This window comes from Megalobrama amblycephala, linkage group LG12 (assembly GCF_018812025.1).
Source record: "Megalobrama amblycephala isolate DHTTF-2021 linkage group LG12, ASM1881202v1, whole genome shotgun sequence".
NCBI classification, from domain to species: Eukaryota; Metazoa; Chordata; class Actinopteri; order Cypriniformes; family Xenocyprididae; genus Megalobrama; species Megalobrama amblycephala.
In genome coordinates this window covers 12,990,539-13,006,742 of record NC_063055.1, presented here as the reverse complement: position 1 = coordinate 13,006,742, position 16,204 = coordinate 12,990,539, and the positions used below count along the sequence as shown (strand labels likewise).

The 16,204-nt window shown below is 35.8% G+C and overlaps 1 long non-coding RNA gene across 1 annotated transcript; it reads right to left on the bottom strand.

The window, feature by feature from the left end:
* Positions 1–3,429: 3,429 nt before the first annotated feature.
* LOC125279973 lies at positions 3,430–14,333 on the bottom strand. Its single transcript, XR_007187498.1, has 3 exons — positions 14,085–14,333; positions 4,614–4,814; positions 3,430–4,487 (listed from the first exon to the last, which is right to left on the bottom strand). It is a non-coding gene; the product is annotated as an uncharacterized LOC125279973 (long non-coding RNA).
* Between the last annotated feature and the right edge of the window lie 1,871 nt (positions 14,334–16,204).

The following is a 16,204-nucleotide window of genomic DNA, read 5'->3' as shown; positions in this document are numbered from 1 at the left end:
AAATTTTCTGTATGAATGGAATACCTGTTGCATACTACTACAATTGGCAAAATGTGCAATTCATAGCAAAGCATTGAGGAATATTATATCCTATAATGCAACACACTTAAACTTCCATTTCAATGTGATGAATGACCAAGAAGCAATATCCGTGTTTATTATTATTAATATTTTGCATCTTTTTCTTGACATAATTTTCTGGATGCCAAATGCAGACTATATAAATATATATAATATGGGTCAAAGACGAAAAAGTGTTTTCAAGCATCAAAACAATAAATGTAATATAGCTTTGAATTGTTGTTGTTTTTCAATATATCAGAATGGGTCCTGTTTAATTAATTTATTTATTTTTTCTGAACAAAAATTAAATATCATACATTTTTAAATAAAATTGACATTTATTCTCCCAAAACTTATTTGAAACATTAAAAGTAGACATTTTACTTGCATTTAATGTGCTTTAATCTGCTTTTGTAAATTTATATTGATGCGGACATCTAAATGTCTTTGACCCATAGCCTATATATTATATATACATATACATATATATACATACATACATACACATACATTAAAAATAAATACATAAATTATATATATATATATATATATATATATATATATATATATATATATATATATATATATATATATATATATAGTGTAAATATAATTTTTAATAATATAACACATATCAGTTTTATAAATCAATTTTTACCAGGTAGCTAAGCTAACTTTTTTAGAGGATAGTACATTAGAATCTTCTGTAATGTACTCAAGATAGGACCTTTTTTCAAGACTTTTCTTAGCCCTCAGAACTAATAAAATGAGCTGCTTGTTTTATATTTTTTAGTGTGTTTGTTGTGTGAGTTTCATAACCATGTCATCACATCAGAATACAGAAAATTGAGCATCCATTTGACCAGCTTCGAATTAAACATTAACTCCTGTTCTCTTGTTAAAGCTGCTAGCACGTCACTCTGGAGGTTGTAAATACCTGCTCATAGCCTCTTCCCCACCTCTGTGTGTATAGCTACAGTAATGAGGTCCACCAGGTGGCTCAATACATACATGTGATATATGTGTAATTTGACAATATTAGATAGCCCTGACCGCTGACACTATGAAAAGTCCTTGAAAACACATTCTAGGAACTTCAGTATACAACAACCGTACCTCACTACATGCGATTTTCACAACTACTAGAATACATCCACAAAAAACATCTGTTTACCATTTGAACAGGATCCACTGAAGATATTTTGCCTGGATTAAACGCAGATTAATCAGATTGTCGGGTCTGTTATTATTCCTCTGATTATATTTTGAGGGATTATCTTAGATCATGAGTAGAATGTCAATTTTTTGGCTACGGCAGTCTACACTCATAGCAATAGTTTATATTTTCCTTCTTTGACATCATGAATGATTTTGTCACCTCTGTCCTTTCCATCCCATTAATAAGGCAAACACATTACAGCACAGCAAAGAGAAGATAACAGGAGCCTGAATTTTCCTCTCGAACCTCCTCCCAAAGAATAAAAATATTATCTTATGCTCATTTATGACTGGAGCTTTGACTTTGTAATTTGCCTTTAAGGTTTCGAGAGCGAGCCGGCCCCATGGACAATGAGAAGCAGCAGCTGAACTAAGCCAGCGAACAGAAATGACTGTGGGCATGGAAAAATGATGTATTCAGTATTAGCATTAGGTTACAAAATTCAGCATTGTCAACACTTTTGCTCCTCTTTCTTTCTCCCTAAAGGGAGGAGCAGGGGTTGAGTGACTCTACCCTCTGCCAAACCCACTTAACCTTCATAGCCCTCATTAAACAAATTTTTTTTATGGATCCGTGGCCTACTGGTTTCGGACACACTGAGCTGGAGTCTAATACAGGACACTTGAGGTCAAATTTGGCTTGGGATATGGTACTGTTCTTGATTCTATCCTCCTTCCCCATAATTTCCTGTCCTTTCTGCCTTCTGTCTCCTAAATAAAAGCGCCAAAAAAGACCAAAATACCTCATGAGATCTGGCAGTGATAGAAAACAACACACATTAGCAATTCTTTCATGCTCTCACCATTCCATCTAAGATGAATGTTCTGTCTCTGAGGGTCTCTTTCTTTCTCTCATGTGCTTTCTTCCTCTCTGCCTACCATTATCCCGGTTTGTCTATTTTTCTACGCCGCGTTTGTTTTTCTGCAGCATTCCAGCGTTCCATTGCTGCATTAAAGCCGGATTCCTGAGTATAAATGGATTACATCATTGTTATTGAATAGATGTTGCTAATTCAAACGTGCTGTATGGATTTGTTTTTAGAAATCAAGTATAGTAAGTGTTCGGGTGAAGAGCAAGGGCGCTGGACAGAAAGAAATGAAGAGAAAGCCACAGGAGCAAGCTAAAGAGAACTCATCTAAACCTTATTTTTTACCGTTAGTGTTGGGTTTGGAGGTACGGTCGAGCTTCGTGGCCGGCTGTGTTTGGGTTTCTCCCTATCTGCTGACAGCTTTCTCCGTTGGATCGAGGCAGGACGCTTCCCACAGCGCCATAGCCAATCATGCCAATCAGATTTGACATTTCGAGTGGGCCCCAGAGTCAGGCCGAGCAACAGACTGACCTGTGAGCTCTGTTAACAATACCACTCAGCAGATTTCAACACCCGCTCAGTTCCCAAACACTGCTGTGCATCTCTACGCTTGATATTGCCGAAGAGCACCGGACAAGAAAAAACACAGCATTATATGTATGCTTAGTGAATAGCGCACTGAAATGGAACAAATTGGCTCAAAGGGCTGTTGGGTATTTTGGGACGTGTTAAAGCACATGATTTTTGAAACATTTCCCTCGGACTACTGTTCTCTCGGGACCTCACAAAGTAAAAACCCAAACAGAGACAGCCAACTTAGGCTGCATAAATGCAAACATGGAGGCGTGTATAAAACTGAGCAAAAGTGGTCAAAAAGAAGATAAAGCTGAAGTAAGAGAAATTTTAGAGTCCTGCGATTATGCCCATGAGATTTTCTGCACTTACACACAGATCTTCTGACCACCCAGCCCATCATTACTGCCCCTCACCCAGCCTGGAGCATGAGCTGGAAAAAAAAATTCACTGCCCACTTCCTCTTCTTAGACTATCTATTCTTCCCATATTCTCTGCCACTCCCAGTCATGTTATATCAGCTCGTAAAGGTGAGACTTTGAACCCCGTTCTCTTGCCGCTCCCCTGATGGCAGCTATGGGGTGTCAACTGCATGTCCATTAAATATCAAGTATAGAAGACATATCTATACATTGAGGATTTCAAGAGGTATAGGGGAGAGAAGGGAAGGTGTTTTTGTATATCCTCATGAGAAGCAGGGAAAAAAAAGTTTTGTGATTTTTTTTTTTATTATTATTATTGTCATTACATTGTATGGAGCATAAGAAACAAATAAAAAAATATATATATTTTATTCATAAGTTATGTAGTGTTAATGTAGTGTAATGTTACTGTAGTGGACATCAGGACTATTATTCAAAAAGGATAAGTATAGGCAAAAACAATGGATTTTTTTTTTCATTCAGCGATCAGTTTTTAGGTTTCAGGATTTTCTTTAACCAAACATTGTATAATGATTCTCAACTATGTTATGAAATATATAATAGAATGATTTGACATACTATTTTACTTTATGTGATATGTGTGTAAAATGGCCATGAATGGGTAGTCCCATTCTATACAATGCATTTATACATTGTATCTAATTTGCATATTAATGTGTTCTTGGGGCAACATGTAATGAAAAAGAAGTGTAATAATGGGAGTAATAATATCTGTTTTTATAAAAATATCTAATATTTCATAGAAATATTGATATATCATTTTTTTCCCTATTCACTTGTTGTGTCTCCCAAAATGCCTGATTTACATGCTTTAAGTCCTGGAGTCCACTACAGTGGACGTATAAAAATTTATGTCCTGTTTCGTAACAGAAAGTCATATTCTGATCTGAAACCCCATAACAATTTCCTGAGATGTTGATTTATGACAAACAAACTTAGTCATATTTAAATGATTTCTATAAGAGTGCTAAATTTGATCATTCAATCAATGTCAGTCATTTTTAAAAACCAAGCAGAGGGAGTCATTGTGAAGCCTCCAAACATTTGGTATCACTGAAAACTTTGAATGTGCTTTACAGGACATCTAGACTTAAAACGTTGACATGTACAGTGTCAGAGGAATCTGCTAAAATATAATGTCCACTACAGTGGACAAAAGTGTATGCTTGGGTCTCAGGAAGATATGTACATTAGTCTTTTATAAAGGCTATTCAGTGTTTCCACCATTATCAGTGGGCTACTGTTGTTGCAGTGTGAACCTGGCACAAGTCTCGAAGTCCTGCAGACCCTCAGAAGAGTGAGACTGCTGTTCTCTTGATGGTTAGGAGAGCTTGTTTCCTGCCGCTGCTGTTGTGATCTGGCTTTGTCATTAACACCACTGCTGTCAAAAGATTACAGTAATAGTACAGATTACCATCTTTCACTTTCTAAACACACAAACCAAACCTTAGCACCTAGTCCGATGGGACTTGCTTTTCATAATTTTCCTTCTCCATCCACACTGTACGTCAGTGTCTGTTCCTCTCTTTCTTTGTCCCTTCCTCCTTTCCTCTCTCTTTCGCTCTCTGGTGCAGATGTTGCAGCGGTAGCAAAGGTCAGAGGTCACTGAGGGTTTGGGTTTCCTGAGCACAGCCTCCTGTAGAGCTCAGTCAGGGCGCTTCCTTCAGCACAGCCCACTCACTGCAGCCTCCTCTGCAAAAATATTAGTCTTCAAGCAGCACAGGGGAAAAAGAAGAGTGAGGGAAAATATTCTTTTCCTTTGCCAGCTTTGATAGTACAATCATAGCTTCACCTTAATGTACAAAATTCTCTGTGTGACAGCACTTTGCCGAGCACAAACACAAGCAGCGTATGTGTGGGTGAAAAACACGTCCAACTCAAACTTCACCTCAAAATCAAAAAAAAAAAGGAAGTAAAAATAAGAAAGAAATTACATATTGCTTAAAGACAATGTAACCTATTAAGGAACATTATCAGAAAATGGTCAACACAGTTGAAACATCAAACATCATTTTTATTTTCATGACAATTAAGCACATTTCCCACACATTCTAATTACCGTAATGCCAGTAAGTTTTCCCTCTCTATACTTGATGATTCTCGTTAAATTAAAAACGTAAGTCGATGATTTTTTAAATCAAAATCAGCATAAATAAAGGCAATACAACAACTATCACCACTATAAATAGAAATACTTTTCACTTTAAATTTGTTTGTTTTTTTCACATTATGGTAATGAGAATTATATTTTTCTCAATACAATAACTCTCTCTCTGTCTTGAAAATATCTTAATTTTCTTTAAGCAGAATTTTGTTTATTATTTTTGTCTTTTGATTTTGGGGTGAAATTTGACCCAGACATGAGAATCACCTGTATATAGTGAAACTGGTTCTATAAAAAAAATCAGCATATGAAAAGTTAAATGAAAAAATGTACATGAATTGGAGAAAATCCAGTATTTGGGCTTGCCCCCTTTTTGCTTTAATACAACTTTTACATAAGAGTTGAAATTTCACAAATTTGTACATTTAAAGGTGCTCTAAGCGATGTCACGCATTTTTAGGCCAAAACATTTTTTGTCACATACAGCAAACATCTCCTCACTATCCGCTAGCTGCCTGTCCACTGAACACACTGTAAAAAAATGCGGCCTCTGTAGTCGCCACAAGCACCAAAAACGGCAATAAAAACTACCTGGTGCAGCCTGGACCACTTAACATAATAAACATGCTCCAGCCAATAACCGACAAGAATGATTTTAAATGCGCATTCATGACTGTTTCAGGAAGCGGGGGGCGTAGGGTCTAACTAGCCTCTGTTTTGTTTGACAACACTTCAAACGTCAACAGGAAGTTACTCCACCCAGGATCGCTTAGAGCACCTTTAATTGATGACCTAGAAATAGTGAAGAGTTTTAGCAATTAGTCATAGTAATTATTTTAAACATTTAAAATCCTGAAACTTTCTGTTTCTTTTCAAATTTAATTTAGATTTTGAAACCCAAATATTCAATGTGACTTTTGGACCCTGGTATTTTTATACAAATATGTATACTGTATGTATTCAACATTAAATGTGTGCATGTATGTTTGCAAACAAAGTCTATGAGTTTGAGTAAGTGTGTGTGTGAGCTATAGCAAGGGCCCGGAGGTCCGGCCTCAGCGCTCTTTATAAACACATCAGTTGGGCTGACAGTGCACAGTAGGGGTGGACTGCAAGGCAGGGAACTGGGACACAGTCCTCATAAAAAATCACTTCTAATTTATTTCCCCCCAAATTGGAAAGTGCACGCTCACACCTGACTAAATCATCACGCGTCAACAGGAGACGGCCCCCCGCCGCACACAGGCGAAACCTGAGCTCAGCTTTGCTGCACGGTCTTGGGCCAGCCAGGCAGAAAAAACACATGAATGCACTGCACACCCTGTAATGGATTCTGCAGATGTGCCGGTCCAGATAGCCCTGTTCTCAATATGGCACTTATTATTGAGAAATCCTTTATCAAATTTGTAATTTTGCTCTTTTTTTCATCCCCATCTCTATCTCTCTCCGTCTGGTCATGATGGCCTCAGAATGCCCTCTCACTCTTTCTTGGGCTCCCTCTTCCTCAACCCTTTCTTGTGCCCTACCACCCTCCTCTCTTCCCTTCAATTCCTTCCTTCAGCTCATCTATCACTTCTAGGCCAGTTGGCGTTTGTAAGCGGGGTGTCCATGCTCAGCATGCTTCAGGAAAAAGATTCCTTTTCCTTAATCGCATATTCTTTATTTAACTCATAATCAGTTTTCTGATCAGATTATTTTACCTCTATGTTTTCCCCCACATTTTTTTAATGTTCCTGCCTTGTTCACACTCTTTCCGTCCTCTTTTTCTCTCTGTAGAGTCCCAGCTCCCAATACCTAATGTGGAACACACGTTATTATGCCAGATCGGATGCAGTTTAGTATAAACTTGACATAAACCAAACAAACAGCATTGGTGCTCATGGGAAAGGAGGTATCCAGACGGGTCGGGTCTAACTGCTGCCACTCTAACACCCCTGAGACAAAACACCAATGCAAACATCCACCAAACGGCTCAGCTCATCTAATAATAATAGTCTCTATGTTTGAGCATGATGGCCTGGGATTCTGTATCATAGCAAAGCACAGTCCTGGACAAAGGAAATAAACAAGAAACCAAAATGAATAGGCATATCTGGTGTAACCACACCAAACAAGTCCAGGGTGAGCACATGAAACTTCAGTATATGGTGACAACAGCTGATTTCTTAAAGAATGTGCAGAAGAATTTGCATCATACATAGGGATGAGAATTTAATGGTTCCACTTTTGATTGTCATAACAATTGCTTTTCCTTAACGATTGCATTAATAATTCTATTAATATCTGTAAATTATTTAAAATCTGGCAATCTGATTAAACTGGTTGCATTGTAAGAATGATTCACTAAAACAAACCATCTCATAAAAGTAATTCTGTCTGCATCGGGGGAAGAGTACACATGCGAAAACCGTTAACGCAATTGGACATCATTGCACCTCTGGTATTTTTAATGGAATCAGTTCCTATCCCTAGTAATACTTATGTTTTGTGAGCTGCAGCACTTTATTCTATGACAACATTAAAGCCCTCAAAGTCATTACTAATGTTCCAAAACCATGCCCAACCATAGCTAAATAATTCATCATGCATCCAAAGTCTAAAACAAATAATGTATATATAGCAGTGTGGGCTAAACTGAACATATCATTTTCACTCAGATACCCCATAATATTTAAACATAGCTTTAAAACAACTAACACTTTTTCTGAGAACAGATCTAGAGAGAGTAAAGGTGAAAGGGAGATTCCACGGCTGTCTAATGTCCTGGTTTGGTAGAGAGTGAAGGACAGCAGTAGTCAAAGGTCAGTCAGGGTTAGGCTGTCAATGCATGACATAGAGCGCTTTAACTCTCTCTCTCTCTGCCCTCTCTCTCTCTAGGGCCATGCCAGATGTTAAAATCTATGTAACTACTGACAGGCCTACACAGATCTTTCTCTCAGCCTGTGACTGACCCTTACAACCTCTGTTCTCACAGCTGTTGTACTGTAGAGCGCTGTTTCCACAGAGATGGCAGACAGAACAGAAGGAGAGGACGGATGACGCTATAACTTACGCCGTAGGTTATAGCTGTTTTCACTAAATATACTACACAATGTGAGAATGATGTGAATGATGTTTTAAAAAAGGGTACAATTATGTTCCCAGATTTTGCAAAATGAATGTAAAAAGTGTGGTGCTAAAGTATGGCTGGAATTCTTCCTGAGAGGAAGGATGATCTCATGGAAAATATACTACAAAATATTTCATGTGTGTGTGGGTGAGAAAGAGAGAAAGGGAGAACAGAAAAGTTAACAAAATATTAAACAATATAAATATAACAAAATACAAATATTAAATTAAAAGATAATTATGTTATGATATGACTGGGGAAAAATAGCATTTGTAAAAAAAAAAATATTTAAAAAAAAAAATCTAAAAAAATAGCAAATTTGCTATTTTTCTTTACAACTACAGTCTATCAAGACTGCTTAAACCATCTGTCGTTTACACTTAATTTTTAGTCAGTGTCTGTCTTACAGTGTAATTATACATGTAAGTACTGCGTAATAACAATTAACTACATACTACTGGCTTAGGGTTAGGATTAGGGTTTGTTTTATTGTTATTTACGTGTAATTATGCATAATTTATATGTATTACTACTACTGTAACTATATAACGTGTAACAAGGACACTAAAATAAAGTGTTGCCCATCCTTCTAATTAGACTGCACAATCATCTTCTGAATACATATTATTTTCTATAATTCAGCATTTAGAAAAGAAATTAATGAAATTCAAACAATTGAATTTCCTGCTATTTTAGGTAATATATTTTAAAAATGACAGACAGATGATTAGATAGATAGATAGATAGATAGATAGATAGATAGATAGATAGATAGATAGATAGATAGATAGATAGATAGATAGATAGATAGATAGATAGATAGATAGATAGATAGATAGATAGATAGATAGATAGATAGATAGATAGATAGATAGATAGATAGATAGATAGATAGATAGATAGATAGATAGATAGATAGATAGATAGATAGATAGATAGATAGATAGATAGATAGATAGATAGATAGATAGATAGATAGATAGATAGATAGATAGATAGATAGATAGATAGATAGATAGATAGATAGATAGATAGATAGATAGATAGATAGATAGATAGATAGATAGATAGATAGATAGATAGATAGATAGATAGATAGATAGATAGATAGATAGATAGATAGATAGATAGATAGATAGATAGATAGATAGATAGATAGATAGATAGATAGATAGATAGATAGATAGATAGATAGATAGATAGATAGATAGATAGATAGATAGATAGATAGATAGATAGATAGATAGATAGATAGATAGATAGATAGATAGATAGATAGATAGATAGATAGATAGATAGATAGATAGATAGATAGATAGATAGATAGATAGATAGATAGATAGATAGATAGATAGATAGATAGATAGATAGATAGATAGATAGATAGATAGATAGATAGATAGATAGATAGATAGATAGATAGATAGATAGATAGATAGATAGATAGATAGATAGATAGATAGATAGATAGATAGATAGATAGATAGATAGATAGATAGATAGATAGATAGATAGATAGATAGATAGATAGATAGATAGATAGATAGATAGATAGATAGATAGATAGATAGATAGATAGATAGATAGATAGATAGATAGATAGATAGATAGATAGATAGATAGATAGATAGATAGATAGATAGATAGATAGATAGATAGATAGATAGATAGATAGATAGATAGATAGATAGATAGATAGATAGATAGATAGATAGATAGATAGTCAGGGTTGGAGCTAAACTTTGCAGGACAGTGGACCTGGAGGGCCAGAAGGGCTTTTCACACTTGAAATAGTTAACCCTGGGTCATTCTAAACCCCAGGTAAATGGAATCCTGGGTTATCTTGCTTCACGTTTAACACTGCTCATAATTTACCTGGGATTAACAATTAATCCTGGGTATTCATAAACTGACATTTCACATTGTACATTCCAAAACCCTGGGTTAACGTTATTATTTTCATATTTGCAGTGTCGGTGTCATTGTCTAAAGCAGGCAAATATATGAGTATGCGATTGGTTGTCTGTTGTTAACAGTCTAGCTGTAACATTCTAACCCCTCATCATTTTATACTGTACAAGTTTGGCACTGCAATGCAGGGTTCACACCGCAAAAGCGGTGCTAGCCCTGCTCCGGAGCAGGGTTTCATAACTCCAGGTAAAAAGCAGTGCTAACCCCACTTCTAAATTAGGGTTAGGGGTAGGGTTAGGGTTACTTTACGTTACCTTACCTGGGGTTAAAAGAACGACGACATCCCAGGGTTAAAAGCCCTATAGAGTTGCCTTGCCGTGCTATAGAATGTTGTGAAAAAGGATGGAAAAGAGTGAATGATGTCAGAAAGTACACTATAGAATTTTATGAGAAAAAAGATGATGTCATAAAGAATAATACAGGATGTTTTATAGTAGCATGGATAATGTCTTAAACTTCGACTGAACTCATGTAGTCTGTAAACATTAGAAAACTGCTTTTGTCAGTGGTACACATGCCACCATGTTTTTCTGGTTTGGAATTTTAGTGAAGGGGATGAAAACTACGGTCTGGATTTTGTCACATTCATGCACTGGATGTTTTTACACCCATACAGTCCCTTATGGATCCACTAATCTGCTAACCCACTGGATTTCAACATTCAATGAATAATGCCCAAACAACAATGCCACTTTGTATTATCACAACCATGCAAGAGCAACAGCAGTTTAGACAGGAGACACACTGGGGTGTGATTTGCATGGGTGACCACTGGGGCTAATAAGACAAGCAAACATTTTTACAAACAAACACATCTGTTAAGGCACTGTCTCAGGTGATTAATCACCGTAGTAATTGTGGTGTAGTCCCCCCACCAACAAGTCAGGTTGTGTGCTGTGGGAAACATGATCTGGGCTAATACAACCTGCAGTGCTGTGCTAAGTTGTGTTTGTGTTATTACAGCTTGTCCAGCTGGATAAGCAACAATGCCTTGAAGAACTGAACACACCCCAAGACAAATCCAAGCTGTACAACATCACGTTACACCATCATACTACCATAAACTGCCAAATGAAACACCATCATACCAGACTGATCTAAGCACCTTCAAACTGAACATAATCATACCAAACAAATGAGAGTATAATCAAACATCATCATAAACATTATCATACCAAACCACATCAAAACCATCATGTAACACCATTAAATCCACTCAAAATAACCATTTCAAACACAAGCAAACCAAAAATGCATTTTTCTGGGTAGACATATTACAGATTATTTAGGAACTATTCAGTTCTTGGGACAAGAACAATCTCTTTCTCTATGTAAACATACAAGATCTATTTTGTAACTTGGAACAAAAAAAAAAAAAAAAAAAGGAAATATTCTAAATGCCTTCCATTTGATTGAGTCAAATGTTTTCAAATCCAGTGGAGAATTTCACTCAGTCTGCTAATTTTGGGTTAAGCAAAATTCTTAATGTAAGTATTTGCTTTGGCCACACTCCATAGGAAGTTGAATTATGTAGAATGACAAAAGGAAATTACTAAACTGCAAAAAAGTATCTATCAAACCTTCAAACTTTAAGGGTTTTAAAACTTTTTTCAAAACTTTCAAACTAAGCTTTGTCATGCCAACATTACAAGTTTTTCTAGTTAAAAATGATTTTCAATTATTTTTAAGAATTGTTGGCTACCTCAATTTAAATTGAGGTTCTCAACTGGAATTTAAAATGCATTCTCAAGACAACTGAGAACTGAATGGCACACAGACCTGCCACAAACACAGTCAGTGTTTAAAAGTATTAAAGTCGCAATGTACCGGAAGTAGCGTCGATTGCAATTAGTAGAAGTTGATTGTAAGAAAGGGGCGGTGTTTAAGCAGACTAAATGTTTGGAGAAGTCCTGCATACGTCATCAGAGAGAAGTCTGTCATTTTACCGGAAGATCAAGTTATGACATTTTGATTCAAAATGACATGGTAAAAAAAAGTTAGAAAGTAGCATATCTGCATGGATGAATTTTTCACAATAAGTTTATTCATATGCATTTAGAAAATAGATGAAATAGTGAATTCATGCTTGTGCAGATGAAAATGGAATACAGTCTAAATGATCAGGTACCTCCTTCTCTAACCTGTTATCGATTCCTTTAACTTTACTGACAGAAAATGACTAAATGATACAAATATCAACACCTTGAATTGCTTCTTTAAAGGGATATTTCACCCAAAAATGAAAATTCTGTCATCATTTACTCACCCTCAAGTTGTTCGAAACCTGTATAAATTTCTTTGTTCTTCTGAACACAAAGGAATATATTAGGAAGAATGTTGTACATGTGTACCTGCATATACCTTCACACACCAAAAATGAAAATGATCTTCTTGATTACTAACATTCTTCCAAATATATATCTAGAATTTTCATTTATGGGTAAACTATCCGTTCAAGCATTTGTTTTACTAAACATCAAGACTTGGTCTCATGTATATTTGATCTTAATTCTATGCAAGTCAGCATAAGGGCGACTCCCACTTTTATTCTCAACTCCCCCTCTCCGCTTTCTACTTTTTTCCCCCCAGTTGTACTCCAGAATCACAAATGAGTTGTGCTGAACGAGACCACCAAAAAAGGCTCCAAAACATGGCGATTAGGATCTGGGTAAACCAACTCTGTCTCCTACTTTCTTCCCCTCTTCTCTCACTCTGTCTTTCTTTGTCTCTCCCTCTCTATCTCCCTTTCCTTCAATCCCTGTGTGGCTATATGTAACATCAGTAAAGCTGTCAGGCAGCACAGCCAAGATAAACAGGCCGAGGGCTGGGTTCAGAGGTGAGAGGGGCTGAAATGTTTTTCCTAAGGAACTGAGGGACCCCTGGAGAACCACGGCTGGGGCCAGGCAAGGGCCAGCGGGGAAGACGATCCCCTCGATTGCCCTCTCCACACTAACACATTGGCCAATCTCCTCTCTCTCTTTTTCTTTCTCTCTCTCTCTTACTCTCCCCTCTTTCTCCTCGATCTGCATCTGTGTACACAAATACTCTCAACAGGATCCCCTTCACACGTACACACACACACACACACACACACACACACACACACACACACACACACACACACACACACACACACACACACACACACACACACACACACACACACACACTCATTCATTCATTCATTTGCCGGACTGGCTCTTTAAATTACTGCTGTGTCAACACAAAGAGCTGACACTCACATACACTCACACATATGCTATATGCAGGTACACATGTACAGTAGATGCCATACAGGAATATAACTAAAGATAATTATTTCACATAAACATGCTGTTAAAATAAAATTAATTTCTACTTCTTTTGTTATCTTTAAAAAAAAACTGTATCTACTAATTTGCAAATATGCATGGCAAAAGAGTGCCTGTACTGAATGTGTGCATATGGTATAGGCCTTGGGAGGGGTGATATCACTCACCCGAGAGTGACCTTTCTCCCTCTTTCTTTCTCTCGTCTCAGGCTCTTTTTTATAGAGAGGGTACAAATAGAATGACTGAGAAAGAAAGAAAGTGAGCAAGGGAAGGTATCTAGGTACAAAAATCAAACCAGACGTATTATAAGCTAGAATAGGGTGATACACTAAAACAAGGTGGAAAAGGAGAGAGAGAAAAGCATGCGCCTGACATGTCAATGCCAAGAAAAGCATGTTGAACTGAATTAGGACAATAAGATTGACAGAGCACAGGAAGAAGAACAGCAGAGGGTGAGAGAGTTGGCTTGGTCTGAGCACATACCGGTTCCCTGCCATATGGACCGGCGTTCATAATGCAGCTCAAAAACAGAAGGACTCATCTGGGATCCGATTCCTTTTCATCCTATGCTGCTCCTGGTTCTCAAAGCCGATTCCAGTTCAGTGCTCCTGACCTCTGATACTCCAGCACAGGTTAAACAGTAAAATTATGGTCAATTCTGAAGGTTTAAAGGGTTAGTTCACCCAAAAATTGAAATTTCTGTCATGAATTACTCACCCTCATTTCGTTCCAAACCAGTAAGACCATCGTTCATCTTCGGAACACAAATTAAGATATTTTTGATAAAATCCGAGAGCTCTCGGATTCCTCCATAGACAACAATTTAATTACCACTTTAAAGACCCAGAAAGAGAGTAAAGACATCATTAAAATAGTCCATGTCGTTCAACCTTAATGTTATGAAGCGATGAGAATACTTTTTGTGCTCAAAAAACAAACAAAAATAATGACTTTATATAATAATTTCTTCTCTTCCCTGTCATTCTCCTACACTGTTGACATAGTGAACACAATGCAGCACTTCTGGGTTCATCAAAAATATCTTAATTTGTGTCCTGAAAATGAACAAAGGTCTTACGGGTGTGGAATGACATGAGGCCAAAGCAAATACTTACATTAAGAATTTTGCTTAACCCAAAATTAGCAGACTGAGTGAAATTCTCCACTGGATTTGAGAACATTTGACTCAATCAAATGGAAGGCATTTAGAATATTTCCTTTTTTTTTTGTTCCAAGTTACAAAATAGATCTTGTATGTTTACATAGAGAAAGAGCTTGTTCTTGTCCCAAGAACTGAATAGTTCCTAAATAATCTGTAATATGCCTACCCTCGGATTTCATCAAAAATATCTTAATTTGTGTTCCGAAGATGAACGATGGTCTTACTGGTTTGGAACGACATGAGGGTGAGTAATTAAAGACAGAATTTTCATTTTTGGGTGAACTAACCCTTTAAGAAAAGAATGAGAATGAAACACAAGGTTGAGAAGTAAAACAGTTGAAAGTTGAAACATTTAAATTCATGCATCATCAAAACAACATTAGTTCAACAAATAAGTGCAATTTCACTTTTAAATTTGTGCTGTCAGATTCTTGTAAAATATAACAACTAGTCATTCATGCTGCTTTTACCTTGAGGTTGGGCATCATGGTTGGCAGTAATGGAGCAGGAACCGATACATTCTTGAATATGGAATATGGAACCACATGTTGTCTGCATACGGTGTCAATTAATTTTCATTCAGTAAATATATTTATATTTAGGACATTGTAAAACCACCAAGTGAGGTGCACATGCACTACCTTTTTTTTTTTTTTTTTTTTTGAAAGAATACTTATTTACTTTACTTCTAATACTTTTATTCATCAAGGATGCATTTAATTCATCAAAAGTGACAAAGACATTTATAATGTCACAAAAGATTTCTATTTCAAATTGTAAAATAAAAAGCATATCAAATATCATGTAAAATATCAAATATCATGTAAAATTCATTCATTCATTCATTCATTCAATTCATATCATGTAAAATTGATCAAAAATAAAATGCATTATGGTCTCCAGAAAAATATTAAGAAGCACAATTGTTTTCAACATTGTTTAAATGTTTCTTGAGCACCAAATCAGCATATTAGAATGATTTCTGAAGGATCATGTGACTGAAGTTATATTGCTGAAAATTCAGCTTTGCCATCACAGAAATAAATTACTTAAAAAATATTAAAATAGTTATTTGAAGTTGTAATATTTCACAATATTGCCATTTTTATTGTATTTTGATAAAATAAGTGCAGCCTTGGTGAGCATAAGAGACTTCTTTCAAAAAAAAATTAAAAATTTTTACCAACCCCAAACTTTTGAACCATAGTGTATTTAGTGCTTGTACACTGTATATAAAAAAAAAAAAAAAAAAAAAAAAAAAATGTTTTTAAATTATTTCAACTCATCAAAATAATGTAAGGAATTAAATATAATTTTATTTTGAAATTACTTGTGCAGCTAATTTGATTATACTTAAAAATTTAAGGCAGCAACTGAACTTTTTTATAGAGTAGATTTTTTTATACAGTGTATGTTTATTTAATTTTACTATGCTTTCACA